Here is a 16,195-nt window from a genome sequence, read left to right as displayed (position 1 = left end):
CTGTGGTTTTTTTGTAATTCTCTCTGAGCTCACTGAGCTCATTGAGCTTCCTTAATACCATTGTTTGGAACTCACTATCTGATAGTTTACTTGCCTCTATTTCATTTAGTTCTCTTTCTGGGGATTCCTCCTTTCCCTTCAACTGTGGTGTGTTTCTTTGTTTTCCATTATTTGTGAGACTCTTCTTTTTGGCTTCTGCTTCTTAAGTTGATCTGTCTTGATTTTCTGACTTTGTGGTGTGAACTTCTATGGTAGGAGACTGCTGTTTCTACATTCTGGATCTGCCTCTGATGATGTCAGATGTTGTCCCTGCCTGACCTTAGGCAGTCTGTTTGAGACTTCCAGTAATCTACTGTCTGTGACTGTCTCCTTCAGCTGTCAATCTAGTCACTCTGCACTCAGCAGGCCACATTAGACAGCACAGGGCAGGGTGGAATCCCTCCTGGGAGCAGGGTTATTGGGTCCTCTCATGCTGTTGCCATATGGGAGAGGAGCCAGCACTGGGATCCTGCTGGCTACTCTCTCTGTTCTCTCCCCAAAGCCTCCTTCCCCAGTCTCTCCTCAGGCTTCTCTAGCCCACTCTGCCCCTGCCTTTGCTGGAAACCAGGGTAAATGGCTACAAAGAAAAATTTATGCGTTGGCCCTTTAAATGGTTCTTTGTGTCTCCATCCGCCTGTCTCTGGCAGAGAGCAACTCTACCGTTTTTCGCAGCTGGCTGTTTTCTGTGTACTTTTTGGGCTCTGGTGCTACAGGCTGGAGAACCCCGTTAATGGTTTAGGCCCCTCTCTTCTCAGGGGGATCCAACTGGCTGTTTCATTATCGTTCTGGTGCTGCCGCCTGAGGGTGCCCCGCCTGCCTTCTCAAGTCTCTACCACACTCCTTACCAGTTAGATTGCACTAAAGCTGATTCTTCTGCCTCTGAGGTTACAAGGCTCCTCTCTCGCTATTGTTCAGTTATTTATTCTAGGTGATTTTTCCCCAATTTAGTTGTAATTACAGGTTGGTCCCAGGAGGAGGTCAGTGTGACTTCCTCTCACTCCTCTGCCACCTTGTAATGATGTTGATTCTTCTAATCCATGAACATAGTATATGCTTCTGCTTATTTGTGTCTTTCTCAATTTATTTCTTCACTGTCCTATAGTTTTCCAAGTGCGGGTCTTTTCCCTCCTTGGTTAAATTTATTCCTAGGTACCTTATTTTTGTTGTTGTTACAATAGTAAATGGGATTATTTACTTAGTTTCTCTTTCTGATAATTTGTTATTGGTGTGTAAAAATGCCATCAATTTCTGATTATTGATTTTTATCCCTCTACCAAATTGATTTACTAGGTTGAGTATTTTTATGGTGGTGCTTATAGGGGGTTTTTATGCATAATTTCATGTTGTCTGTGAATAATGATAGCCTTAGTTCTTTCCAATTTAGGTGCCTTTTATTTTACCTGTCTGATTGCTATGGCTAGGACTTCCAGTACTATGTTGAACTCTCTTGTTGTTGATCTTAAAGGAAATACTTTTCGTTTTTGGGCATTGAGTATGACGTTGACAGTAAGTTTTTCATATATGGCCTTCATTATGTTGAGGTATTCTCCCTCTGTTCCCACTTTGCTGATTGTTTTTATCATAATCGGATACTGTACCTTATCAAATGCCTTTTCTGCATCTACTGATATGATCAGGTGATTTTTGTCTTTCCTTTTGTTTATATGATGTATTACATTTATTGATTTGTGAATATTGAACCATCCTTGCATCCCTGGGATGAACCCCCTTGATCATGGTGTATAATCTTTTTTAATGTATTGCTGGATGCTATTTGCCAATATTTTGTTGAGGATCTTAACATCTATGTTAATCAGTTATATTGGCCTGTAGAGTTTTTTTTCTTTGTCATGTCTTTATCTGAATTTGGGATTAAGATGATGCTGGCCTCATAAATAGAGTTTGGGAGTCTTCCCTCTTCTTGGATTTTTTGGAATAGTTGGAGAATAATAGGGGTTAGCTCTTCCTTGAAAGTTTTGTAAAATTATCTTGTGAAACAATCCAGTCCAGGGCTTTTGTGTGCTGGCAGATTACTGCTTCAATTTCACTGGTTGTTACCAGTCTATTCAAGTTTTCTGATTCTTCCTTATCCAGTTTTGGGAGATTGTATGTTTCTAAAAGTCTATCCATTTTACCCACATTGTCCAGTTTATTGGCATACAGTTGTACATAGAAATTTCTTACAATGCTTTGTATTTCTGTGGCATCAGTTGTTACTTCTCCCCTTCATTTCTGAGTATATTTATTTGGGTCCTCTCTCTTTTTTTCTTGATGTGTCTGGTGACAGGTTTTTCAATTTTGTTTATATTTTCAAAGAATCAGCTCCTGGATTCATTGATCTTTTGAATTTTTTTTGGTCTCCATGTCATTTATTTCTGCTTTGATCTTGATTATTTCCTTCCTTCTACTAGCTCTGGGCTTTTTCTGTTGTAGTTGTCTTTCTAGTTCTTTTTGGTGTAGGATTAGTTTGTTTATTTGAGGTTTTTCTATCTTATCTAGGTAGGCCTGTAATGCTATGAACTTCCTTCTCAGGACTGCTTTCAGAGTGTTCTATAGGTTTGGGGTTGTACTGTCTTCATTTCTATTTGATTCTAGGTACTTTTTGATTTCTTCCTTGATCTCATTGTTAACCCATTCATTATTTAATAACATTATTTATCTTCCATGTATTTGCTTGTTTTGGGTTTTTTTTCTTGAAGTTAATTTCTAATTTAAGGACTTGGTGATCCAAGAATATATTTGATATGATTTCAATTTTCTTCAATTTGTTAAGACTTATTTTGTGTCCTACAGTGTGCTCTGCCTGTGAGAATGATCCATGTGTATTTGAGAAGACTGTATATTTTGCTTCTTTGAGGTGAAATGTTTTGTATATATCAATTAAGTTCATTTGATCTACTGTGTGGTTCAATTCTGCTATATCCTTATGATTTATTTGTCTGGAAGATCTGTCCATTGCTGACCATTGGGTGTTATAATCTCTCACTATGACTGCATTGCTGTTGATCTCTTTCTTAAAGTTCTCCAAGATTTTCTTTATATATTTAGGTGCTCTTTTATTGCGTGCATGTATGTGTATGTTTACAAAGGTTATATCCTCTCATTGGTCTGAACCCTTAAGTATTATGTAGTGTCCTTCTTTGTCTTTTATTGTCGCCTTTGTTTTGAAGTCTATTTTGTCAGACCAAAGTATTGCTACCCCAGCTTTTTTTTGTTTCCATTTGCATGGAATATTTTTTTCCATCCATTCCCTTTCAACCTGTGTAAGTCTTTTGTTCTAAGGTGGGTCTCTTATAGACAGGATATATGTGGGTCATCTTTTCTTATCCATTCAGCTACCATATATATCTTTTGATCAGAGCATTTAATCCACTTAAATTTGAGGTTATTATTGATAAGCACTGCAATTTTTTCCCTTTATGCCTGTGTTCCTCTTTCTATTTCTTCTTCTTCTTAAAGCAGTCCCTTTAGCATCTCTTGCAATACTGGATTGGTGGAAATATACTCCTACAGTCTTTTTTTTCCTCTTTGTTCTAGGAAGCTCTTTATTTCACCTTCCATTTTAAATGAGAGCCTTGTTGAATAGAGTAGTCTTGATTTCAGGTCCTTGCTTTTCTCTTTATTTGGAATATTTCATGCCAATCCCTCCTGGCTTATATTGTTTCTGTTGAGAAATCACCTGACAGCCTTATCAGAGCTCCCCTGTAGATTACTAATTATTTCTCTTTTTCTGCCTTTATTATTTTCTCTTTGTCTTTAAAATTTGCCATTTTAATAATGATGTGTCTTGGTGCAGACCTCTTTGGATTCATCTTGATTGGGATTCTTTTTGCTTCCTGAACTTGCATAACTTTTCCTTCGTAAAGTTAGGAAAGTTTTCTGTCATTAGTTCTTCAAACAGGTTTTCTATCCTTTGCTCCCTTTCTTCTCCTTCTGGTATCCTAAGATACAAACATTGTTATGTTTCATGTTGTCCCAAAGCTCCATTAAACTCTCCTCATTTGTTTTATTTCTTTTTTTCATTTTACTACTCTGACTGGGTGTTTTTTTCCTACCTTCTCTTTCAAACTGCTGATTCTATCCTCTGCTCTGTCTGGCCTGCTTTTATTTTCTTCCAGTGTATTCTTCACTACACATACTGCTATGTTCATTTCCATCTGGTTTTTATTCATAGTTTTTATGTCCTTTTTCATACTGATGTAGTTCCCACTAAGTTCCTTGTAGTTCTTACTAAGTTCCTTTAGCATCCTTATAACGATTGCTTTGAATGCAATGTCTGCTAATTTGTTTGCCTCAATTTTATTTAGCTCCTTTTTTGGGGCTTCTTCCCTTTCTTTCATTTAAAGGTTGTTTCTCTGTCTTCTTATTTTGGCTGTTTCTTTTTGTTTGTTTTTATGTTTTAAATACATCTGTTTTGACTCCCTATCTAGTGGGGTAGCCTTATATGGTAAGAGTCCTGTGGTACCTAGTAGTACAGACTCCTTCATCTCCTGATCTGGATGCTCTAGGAATGGCCTTTGTTTGGGTTACATGGGCTCTACGGTTGTATTTGGGTCCTGGTTGTTGTTGGCTTATTCATTGGTGGGGTTGGCCTCCGGCTGGCTGGCTGACTGCTCAACACCCACCACATCTTGTACACTGTTGTACAGGTACTGGTAGAACAAAGCAAAACAACACACACAAAAAATGAAACCAAAACAAGCAACACCCCCAACCACAACAGCAATTTCAATGACAAAAGATCAGAAACTAGTGAAAGTGGAAAGAGAAATAACATATTAGGGAAAGGAGGAAATAAAAGAAGAAAAAGAAGAGAAAACCAAAGGGCAAAAGAAATGATTATGGGAGGAGAAAATGGGGAAGAACTAGTAACAAAGAATAACTTGGAAGAGTAAAATAGGAAAAAAGGACAAAGAGAGAGAAAGAATAACAAAAATAAGAAAAGGAAAGAAGGGAACAATGGGGTAGTCAATGGTAAAAGTAAAATAAGAGATGACAGGAAAAAAATAAATAAAAATAGAAGAAAAAGAAAAAATAGATATATATGGGAGAGAAGATGGTGGAGGAGTGAATGGGAGTCACGCTGACCTCCTCCCAAAACCAAACTGGAATTGCAACTAAATAATGGAGTAATCACCTGGAAAGCAGTGGAGCAATAGTGGGAAGGGAGCCTTGGTGCCGCGGACAGTGGATTCTACTCTCACACATCCCAACAGGTGAGAATTGCGATGGAGGCTCGAGAGGGTGGGCTGGGTGCCCACAGGCACTGGCACCAGAGGGACATTGAAATGGCCAGTTAGCTCCCCCCGAGAAGAACGGGGTCTGAATCATAAACAGGGACCCCTAAACTACAGCAGCTAAAGCCAAGAAAATACAGACAAAACTCAACCCCAAAAAGCTTAGGGGCGCTCTCAGCCAGAGACACGTGGCTGGGGATGCAAAAAGACATTTAAAAGGCAAACGCAAAAGTTGCAGCGCCAGCCACCCTCCTTGATCGCTGGGTAGAGGCGGCAGCAGGGTGGGCTGGTGCCTGGGAAAAGACTGGTGAGGAAAACTGTGTGAAGAGAACTGAGACTGCGGCCGGTGGAGCCCGGGTGATAAGGCACCTCCCACTCTGCAGCTACCATCTCCTTCAGGCATGAGGGAATCAATTAACCTGCCTTTTGTGCGCTCCGCACACAGCTTGTATGCGTGCGAGCTGCGGGGCTGAGTGCAGACTGGCTGGGAGAGCCTTGAGGAGAAACTGGAGACGGAGGCGTTGGGGAAAGAACGGGAGGAGGACCCAGGGAGTCCCGACTCCTTCTCCTTGCCGTAGTCTCCATTGCACGGGAAGAGGCCACACTCCCAAAGAGCCAAAAGCCGAAAAGCACACATAGACACCCCCAAAACACCCAGAGAAGACGCGCACACTTGCGCCGAGTGACCAGCGGGGCTTGGCGAGCGTGGGTGTGACCCACGCGGGCTGGCGAATGCTTGCACCAGCCGGCAAGGCCTCACACAGACTGGCACCCATACGGCCTGCGAGGGAGTGCACAGAGGGGCAAGGGCAGGCGTAAATTGACCTGCCCGCCGCGATTGCGGAGCGGCCCACAAAATTAGTAGAGCTGCCAAGAGTCCCTGGAGGAGAGACCAGAAACAGGATTAACGGGAGAGTCCTAGAGCTGATTTCCTCCCATTTCCGTAGTCCCATTTGGCGAGGGCAAGGAACGTACCCAAAGAGCCAAAAGCCGGGAAAATACACAATAGAAGACCCTAAACTGAGCAGTGCCGCGGACCTCGCGTGCCAAGGGGGGCCAGATGAGTATGCGAGGTCGCAAATAACCCCCCTGGTCTGGGGCAAGCACATGTAAGCCCAGGCAGGTGGGGGACCCTGCCGCGCTGGGAACGCGCTCAAGGAGCCCGCGTGAGAGCGCAGACAGATCCCAAAAAATAGCTCAGCCCTGACCGAAGGCGTCAGAGAGCTGCTCCAAGCAGGAGTCAGACGCAGGCATCAGACTCCTGAAAGGCTCAAACAAACAACCCAAGGCCCTATAGGGTCAACAACTAACGTCATCAGAGGCAGGCCCAGAAAGAAAAGTAAAGGACAAAAATACTTAACAGACTCTCACAAAAATGGGAAGAAAAAGAAGTTCCCCTCAAATGAGTGGAAAAAGGGACTCCCCACAGAAAGCTAAATGAAATAGAGGCAAGGGAACTATCAGATGTGGAATTCAAAACAATGGTTTTAAGGAAGCTCAATGAGCTCAGCCAGCTCAAAGATAATGAGCAGAAACTGCAGAGAAACTATCAGGATCTTACAGCAAACAATATCAGCCTGGAAAAGGACATAGAAACTATCAAGAAGACACAAGAGGATATGAAGAATACCATTTCTGAATTGAAGAACACAGTAGAAGGAATCAAAAGCAGGCTAGATGAAGCCGAGGATCGAATCAGTGAGATGGAGGACAAGGTAGAAAAAAGGTCCCAGAAAGAACAAGAAATGGAAAAACGGCTCAAAAAGAATGAAGAGGCATTTAGGGAAGTGCAGGACAACCTGAAACGCAATGATAGCCGTATAATAGGGATACCAGAAGGAGAAGAAGAGGAGCAAGGAATAGAGAACCTCCTCGAAAAAGTAAGGAAGGAAAATTTCCCTAATTTGAGGGGAGAAAGGCTCTCATGGATCCAGGAGGCACAGAGGACCCCACTGAACAGAGACCTAAGGAGGTCCGCTCAAGACACATCATCATTAAATGGCAAATGTCAAAGACAAAGAGAGAATCCTCAAGGCAGCAAGGGAGAAGGAAAAAGTAACATACAAGGGGGCCCCGATACACCTAGGAGCTGACTTCTCAACAGAAACACTACAAGCCAGAAGGGAATGGCAACAAATATTCCAAGCCAAAAGCAAGGGCCTACAGCCAAGGCTGCTCTACCCAGCTAGGTTCTCCATTAAAATAGAAGGAGAAATACGGAGTTTCCCAGACAAAAGAAGGCTAAAAGAATACATCTCTACCAAACCAGCACTCCAAGATATGCTAAGGGGACTGGTTTAAGCAGATGAAGGAAAAGAATGAGACAGAGAGGAACACAGGTACAAGAGAAAAGATGAGTCAGTTTCTATCAGTAATATCTCTCAATGTGAATGGACTAAATGCCCCAATCAAAAAACACAAAGTAGCTGAATGGATAAGAAAACATGACCCACACATATGCTTCCTACAAGAAACCCACCTCAGAGCAAGAGACCTACACAGATTGAAAGGAAAGGGATGGAAAATAATATTCCAAGCAAATGGGCATGAGAAAAAGGCTGGCGTTGCCATACTTGTATCAGATAGAGTATATTTCAAAACAAAGGCCATAAAGAGAGACCCAGAGGGGCACTTTATCATACTTAAAGGAAGAATCTATCAAGAAGACCTCAACATTGTAAACTTATATGCTCCCAATATAGGAGCCCCCAAGTTTATAAGGAAATTGTTGGATGACTTCAAAAAAGATATAGACAGCAACACACTGATAGAAGGGGATTTCAACACCCCACTGTCAAAAATGGACAGATCTTCCAAACAAAACATTAATAAACATATCGTGGCGCTAAATGACACACTGAATCAAAGAGACTTAACTGACATATATAGAACCTTACATCCCAAAGAAGAAAAATACACATTCTTTTCTAATGCTCATGGCAGTTTTTCGATGAGAGACCACATGATAGGACACAAAGGAAACCTCAGCAAATTCAGGAATATTGAAATAATATCAAACTTATTCTTGGACCACAAGGGCTTGAAACTCGAAATCAACCTCAAAGAGAAACTTCAAACACTTCCAAACTCATGGAGACTGAACACTAGACTATTAAACAATGAATGGGTCAATAATGAGATAAGAGAAGAAATCAAAAAATTTCTGGAAACAAATGAACAGACAACTGTCCAAAACCTGTGGGACACGGCAAAGGCGGTCCTGAGAGGGAAGTTCATAGCAATATAGGCTTACCTAAAAAAGATAGAAACATTTCAAATAAAAGACCTAACACTACAACTTCAAGAACTGGAGAAACAACAACAAATAAATCCCAGAGCAAGTAGAAGGAAGGAAATAGTCAAGATTAGAGCAGAACTGAATGACATAGAGACAAAAAGAACAATTCAGAGGATCAACCAATCCAGAAGCTGGTTCTTTGAAAAGAGAAATAAAATTGACAAGCCTTTAAGCAGACTGATCAAGAAAAAAAGGGAGAGGACCCAAAATAATAATATCAAAATTGAAAGAGGAGAAATAACAACTGATACCACAGAAATACAAATGATCATCAGAAACTATTATGAACAATTATATGCCAAGAAATTTGAAAATCTAGATGAAATGGACAAACTTTAGAAAAGTATAATCTTCCAACACTGAAGGAGGAAGAAACAGAGAGCTTGAACAGACCGAGAACAGCTACGGAGATTGAAGCAGTCATCAAGAAACTCCCAGCACACAAAAGCCCATGGCCAGACGGTTTCACAGGAGAATTTTACAGAACATTTAAGAAGAGCTAACCCCTGTCCTTCTCAGACTAGTCCAAAAAATCCAAGAGGAGGGAAGACTCCCAGACTCTTTCTATGAGGCCAGCATCACCCTGATCCCAAAGCCAGATAAAGACCCTACAAAGAAAGAAAACTACAGGCCAATTTCACTGAACATAGATGCTAAAATCCTCAACAAAATATTGGCAAACCGCATTCAGCAATACATTCAAAACATTATCCACCACGATCAAGTGGGATTCATCCCAGGCATGTAGTGATGGTTCAATATACGCAAATCAGTAAATGTGATACATCACATAAATAAAAGAAAAGACAAAAACCACATGATCATCTCGATAGATGCAGAAAAAGCATTCGATAAGATACAGCACCCTTTTATGATCAAAACACTCAGCAAAATGGGAAAAAATGGGGCATTCCTCAACGTAATAAAGGCCATATATGAAAAACCTACAGCCAATATCATACTCAACGGGCAAAAACTGAAAGCTTTCCCACTAAGATCGGGAACACGACAAGGATGTCCGCTCACGGCTTCTTCTCAACATCGTATTGGAAGTCCTAGCCACAGTGGTCAGACAAGAGAAAGAGAGAAAAGGCATCCAAATAGGAAAGGAGGAAGTAAAGCTATCATTGTTTGCAGATGACATGATAGTGTACATAGAGAACCCTGTAGACTCTACCAAAAAACTCCTCCACCTAATAAGTGAATTTGGCAAAACAGCAGCATACAAAGTCAACATTCAGAAATCAAAGGCATTTTTGTACACCAGCAATGCAATAGAAGAAGAAGAAATCAGAGAAAAAATACCATTCGATATAGCAAAAAGAAAAATAAGGTACCTAGGCATAAATTTAACCAAAGACTTAAAAGACCTGTACACAGAAAACTGTACAACATTGAAAAAAGAAATTAAGGAAGACACAAATAAATGGAAGCATATCCCGTGCTGATGGATTGGAAGAATTAATATCCTCAAAATGTCCATACTACCCAAAGCAATTATAGATTCAACGCAATCCCTATTAAGATACCAATGACGTATTTCACAGAAATATAACAGACAGTTCAAAAATTTATATGGAACCATAAACAATCCCGAATAGCCTCAGCAATTTTGAGAAAGAAACACAAAGTAGGAGGGATCACAATACCGTACATCAAACTCTACTACAAAGCCACTATACAAAAAAATCTGTTACTGGCACAAGAACAGACCCATAGACCAGTGGGACAGAATAGAAAGCCCAGAAATAAACCCAGGGTCTATGGACATCTAATATTTGACCAAGGGGGCAGAAGCATAAAATGGAGCAATAACAGCCTCTTCAACAAATGGTGTTGGGAGAGCTGGACGGCTACATGCAAAAAATTGAAATTGGATCATCAGCTGACACCATACACAAAAATAAACTCAAGATGGATCAAAGACTTAAATATAAGTCGCAACACCATCAAAGTCCTAGAGGAGAACATTGGCAGGAAACTCTCAGATATCCCACGCAGCAATTTTTTCACTGATATGTCTCCTAAAGCAAGGGACATAAAGGAAAGAATAAACAAGTGGGACCTCCTCAAAATAAGAAGCTTCTGCACGGCAAAAGAAAACATCAGCAAAATGAAAAGGGAGCCAACCGTATGGGAAAATATATTTACTAATGATACATCAGATAGAGGTTTGATCTCCAAGATATATGAAGAACTCACTGGACTCCACTCCAAGAAGACAAACGATCCAATCAAAAAATGGGCAAAGGACCTGGGCAGATCCTTTTCTAAGGAGGAGATACAGAGGGCCCAGAGGCATTTGAAAGGATGCTCAGCATCACTAGCCATCAGAGAAATGCATATCAAAACCACCATGAGGTACCACCTCACACCGGTCAGAATGGCCATCATGAACAGATCAACAAACTACACGTGCTGGCGAGGCTGTGGAGAAAAGGGAACCCTAGTACACTCGTGGTGGGAATGCAGACTGGTGCAGCCACTATGGAAAGCAGTGTGGAATTTCCTCAGAAAGCTGAATATGGAACTGCCTTTTGATCCAGGGATTCCCCTGCTGGGACTATACCCTAAGAACACCAAAACGCCAATACAAAAGAACTTATGCATCCCAATGTTCATAGCAGCACAATTTACAATAGCCAAGTGTTGAAAGCAGCCTAAATGCCCATCAGTAGATGATTGGATCAAAAAATCATGGTACATATACACAATGGAATACTACGCAGCAGAAAGAAAAAAAGAACTACTAAACTTTGCGACAGCAACGATGGAACTGGAGAGCATCATGGTAAGCAAAATAAGCCAGGGGGCGAAAGACAAATACCATATGATCTCACCTATAAGCGGAACCTAACCAACAATGCAAAGATGCAAGGAAAATATGACCAGCAACACTGATGGAAAAGAAATCATCAGAGACAAGAGGGAAGTGGGTGGCAGGGAAAGGGAAGGGAAGGGGAAAGTCAAGGAATATATAGCAAGGACTCATGGACAAAACCAAAGGGGAAGAGCTGAGGGAGGGAAGAAGGGAGGGGGCAAGGGAAAGTGGTGGGGGGGAGGCAGAGACAAATGTATTTAAAAAGTAAATAAATTTAAAAAAAAGAAAAAATAGAAAAAATACTAATGATAAGTCTATGAAAAATAAAAATAAAACAAAAATAATGAAAAAGAACAGAGTGGAATTCATCTCAGCAGAGTTTAGTACATGCCTGTTGTGTTCTCTCTATGGGTATGGCTTTCATGTAGTCTGAGGCTGGTGTACACCAGTGTCAGGTGCTGTCCATACCTAGTGTTTGGCAGCCTGTCCGGAGCTACCAGTGATCTTCAGTTTGTGGTTGATTCCTCCAGGTTTGGCTGCACCCAGGATGGGCCAAGATGTTCTGCACAGCTAGATTTTAACAGGATTGGGTCCAGGAGTATGTAGGGAAATGACCCAAGTCACTGCTGTATCTACCTCTCTCTGCCCCGGCCTACTGGTCTTCTGTCATCCTTAGACTAGTTATACACCCAACTGTTTCTAAGAGGGCTTCTGGTGGGATTTGGGGATGGGACTTCTGGATCTCCCATGGCAGGTGCTTTGCAGGCTTCAGGAAAGAGGTTTGATGTGTTCCCCTGCCCGAGAGCCACTGGTTGGAGTCTGTTCAGGATTATTTCCCTGCACTCAGCAGGGAGAGGCCCCTAGTAAGCCACTGGGTGGGGCCTCGAGGGTTCAGGTTTTGGGTCTGCCAGAAACCAGGAGGGCATTTCTATGGCTCTCCTGTGGGGGAAGTGCCAGTTTCCTGGGAGAGTTTGTCATATGGCTCCACCCTACAGCCAGTCTCCGATACTCCCTGCGTCTGCATATGCTGCTGTCTCCTCAGCATGAGTTAAAATGCAGGATGGGAGAAAAGAAGGGATAAAAGGCAAAAACCCACCAAAAATGAAACAAAAAACAAACCACATAAAAGGAAAAAAGATGCAGGATGGAGGGAGCAGAGTTGCAGAGGGAGGATGGGGTGAGCAATATCCCACAGCGTATGGTAATTGCTTTTTCCCCTGGGAGAGGCTTGCTCTTCTCAAGCAACTTGGTTATTGCAGAATCCAGGTATATCCCAGCACAGAAAGCCCCACAGCCACCACTTCTCATCACTCCCCAGTACCTCCCACACTAGACTCTCCTCACGAGACTGAGGTCCACACCACCTTCCCTTCTCTGGGGCCCTAGGTGAATGATTGTGAACACAAGACCTATGCTTTAGCCTCTATAGGAATTAAGAAAGAAAAAAAAAGTGGATTTGTCTCCAGCGGGTCTCGTGTCTCCCCAACAGAGACAAATCCCTCAGCCTTTAACCGCTGGATGCTATGTGGTCTGCTGATCCAGACTGGCACTCTGTGTTTGGGAGCCCAGTTTGTGTTCTCAGTTTGTCTGTTTTCAAGGGAAAACTCCAACAGCTGCACTGCTGCCTCGGCCTGCTGCCCTGCTGCCGTTGTGAACAGGCCAGCCCATTTAAAAACTCAACCCTTCCTACCGGTTGTGTTTTTTCCCTGTCCTTGTTAAAAGCCTCTTTTTCAGGTAGTCTTTTGTTTATTTCAGGTTTCTAGTCCTCTCTTTAGTTTTATTTCCAATTTGGTTCTTGGAGGAGGTATGTGGTATATCCTCCTACTCTGCCACCATCTTTTTTTCTCTCCTGCCCTCTTTTTTTAAAAAAAGACATCATTTTTCTCTAGCTTCTTTGAAATTATAGAGCACTACTTGTGTGAATTTTTCCAATGTCTAGTCATGGGTTGATTCTTCTGTGATGTGTGCTTTTCATCTACAATTCCTTGCTAGTTCCGGTCCTCTTCCCTTTTTTAGTAGCATTAATGCATAGATCCTGCAGTGTCACTAGTTGGTTGTCATGGGTTCAGATTGGCAATCAAATTCCCAAGCCACAATAAGCTTAAGTCTAATACTATGTTTAGATAGCCTTATAGAAGGATATAGAACAAAATATTCAGGACGAACCATTAATTCATCTTTTCAGGGTTCCAACAGCGACACAGGTACAGTTTCTGATGTCTCCTTACCCACATGGAACACGTGTAGCTGCTGCAGACAACTTACAAAATGCATATGCGTAATCTTAAAACAAAAATTTTCACCTTAATTTCTCACCATTTTAAACATTTTATGGTCATGTAACCACAAGGCAGGATGCCAGCTCTCCCAGTCCAGGTACTGGCCCAACAGATCACAAAGTGTTCTGTGACTCAGTCATTATCACATTCTCTCCCATCCTCACCTTCTGATAGTCTCCTCAGCCAGAGATTAGGTCTTTGAAAGGAAGGATAACACATTTTTCTTTCAGTTCCCTCACTCCCTGGGTACTTCTTATTTTACTCTGCATCCTGCTCATGCCTGTATAATTATTGGATCCATCAAAGCTTCATTGGATGGGCTATGGCACTGTTTTTTGGAAAACCTATATTTTAATAAAACACTTCAAAGACCAAGCCATTGCTAGCAGAGTTGCCAACAGAATGGACCAGTTTGCTTTTCAAACCCAGACCAGCAGTGAGATGGTGCAGACTATACTCTGGATAAGTGAGATTACCACTCCCTCTCAGACCCTCTTCATCTAGCCTTTGTCTTCCCATGAGATCTCAGATCCCTATCCATTGGTTATAACATCTCTAAGCAAGTTCTTGATGAGTATCTGTTGGCAGATGAGCTACTAGAATTTGTTGGAAAGTCTGGCAAAAGTGGTGGAGGAACGTATATCATCAACTGCCTAAGTCTCTAGGAGCCCTAGCCACAACTGCTTTGTAGTCTGTCATACAGGAAAGGTTGGAATCTTGCTGTGCTTGACTGTTCCATCTCATTTTGTGAAAACTTTTTTATATTATGGCCAAAATATGGCTTCTCTAATTTTCACTTTTTGAAATTTATTAAGATTCTCTCCATAGTGTGACAGCAATTAATTTTTGCCAATGCTCCTTGACTGTTTAAAAAGAATGTGCATTTTCAGTATGTTGTGATTGTGTATTGCACATCATAGCATCCCAATTTATTTTTGTTGTCAGTTAATAAGAGAGGTAAGTTTAAAATCTCCTACTATGACTATGGATTTGTCAACAATTTAATACATTTGCTCATATAAATTTTGGCCATGGGATTGGCTCCCCAGGATTTGTCCCATCTCTTCTATATTGTATCACTTCCAAGTGTTTGGGACATAATTGATATCATACCATGGATGGGCCATGATGTGTCAGATAACTGAAGAATATTTTCCCCCTTGCTTCAGTTTATATAGAATTTGTGCACAAGCCAAATCTGAGCCCACCATTATTACCTGCCATTCCCTTGGCTGTAAAACCTCATTCAACCATGATCACATGACCTAAGTTGGTCCTTGAAGAGTGTAGCTCAGGATGTGTGTGTGTGTGTGTGTGTGTGTGTGTGTGTGTGTGTGTGTGTGTGTAGTTAAAGGGAGAGATAGTTGATGCTAATGAGGAAATATTTTTCTCCAGATGCTACTAGCAGCTATCCTCTGATCATGAGGAAAGACTGCTTTAAGTGAGGTAAATGTTCTGTAAACAAGGATGATTCAAAGAAGGAAATGGGGTCTTTGGGAGCTTCATTCAGCCACTGGACCAGACTTCACCTGAAAGCTTTCCTATCTGGACTGTTGTGGTCCAATGAATTCCCTCCATTATTTAAGCTGGCTTGAATTGTGTTATCTCTTATTAGCAATGAAAATCATCTTAGCAAAATTAAATACTTCAAGGTTTTGATGGTAAATGCAAAAAAATTCATGACTCATCATTTCTTTATGGATTATATTTTTATCATAAAATGTCTTTCTTTATCCTAGTTAACTCTTTAGTTCCTAAATTCTATTTTTCCCCAAATATTAGTGTGGCTAACTTTACATTCTTTTGTTGATATTTGTATGTGTATCATTTTTAATCTGTTTATTTTCAACATATATTTGTCTTTTTCTTCTATATATTGTCTATTAAGACAAAATATAGCCTAATTAATCACCTCTTATCCCTTAAGTTCTCAATTAATTGGAGACAGATACAAGAAATCAGATGATAGAACCAAGAAGATATTGCAACAGAAAGTAGATTAGTGCATGTCTTGGTCTGCACAGTGAGGGAGAGAATAGGGGGGCATAGGAAGTGATGGCTAAAGGTTACAGGATATTTATTTATTATTTGAATAATGAAAATATTCTAAAATTGATTGTGATGATAGATGCACCACTCTGTAAATATAATAAAAGCCACTAAATTTACATTTTAAATAGGTGAATTGTATGATATGTGAGTTATCTTAATTAAGTTGTTAAAGAAAAATGATACTGAATAAATAAAACTAGAAACAATTGGAAAGAAAACTCTTAGAAATTTGAAGCATTGTTGGCAAATTTATTTACATATAAATAAATGTCATATTATTATATATAATTAAATTATTATACATGACTGTTACATAAAATTATAAGTTATATAACTACTGCATATAATTAATATTATATATAATTATAATGTATATTTATATGTATACACATGTATGTTTATGTCTATAAGAAAATTGCCCACAATATGGCACAATAAGGTAAAAAAACAGAAAATATAAAAGATAAAA

Source organism: Pteronotus mesoamericanus, unplaced genomic scaffold (assembly GCF_021234165.1).
Source record: "Pteronotus mesoamericanus isolate MK-2021 breed Mesoamerican mustached bat unplaced genomic scaffold, CSHL_Meso_final scaffold_118, whole genome shotgun sequence".
Lineage (NCBI taxonomy): Eukaryota > Metazoa > Chordata > Mammalia > Chiroptera > Mormoopidae > Pteronotus > Pteronotus mesoamericanus.
The sequence above is the reverse complement of the archived record's forward strand: the minus strand, read 5'-3'. Positions refer to the sequence as shown.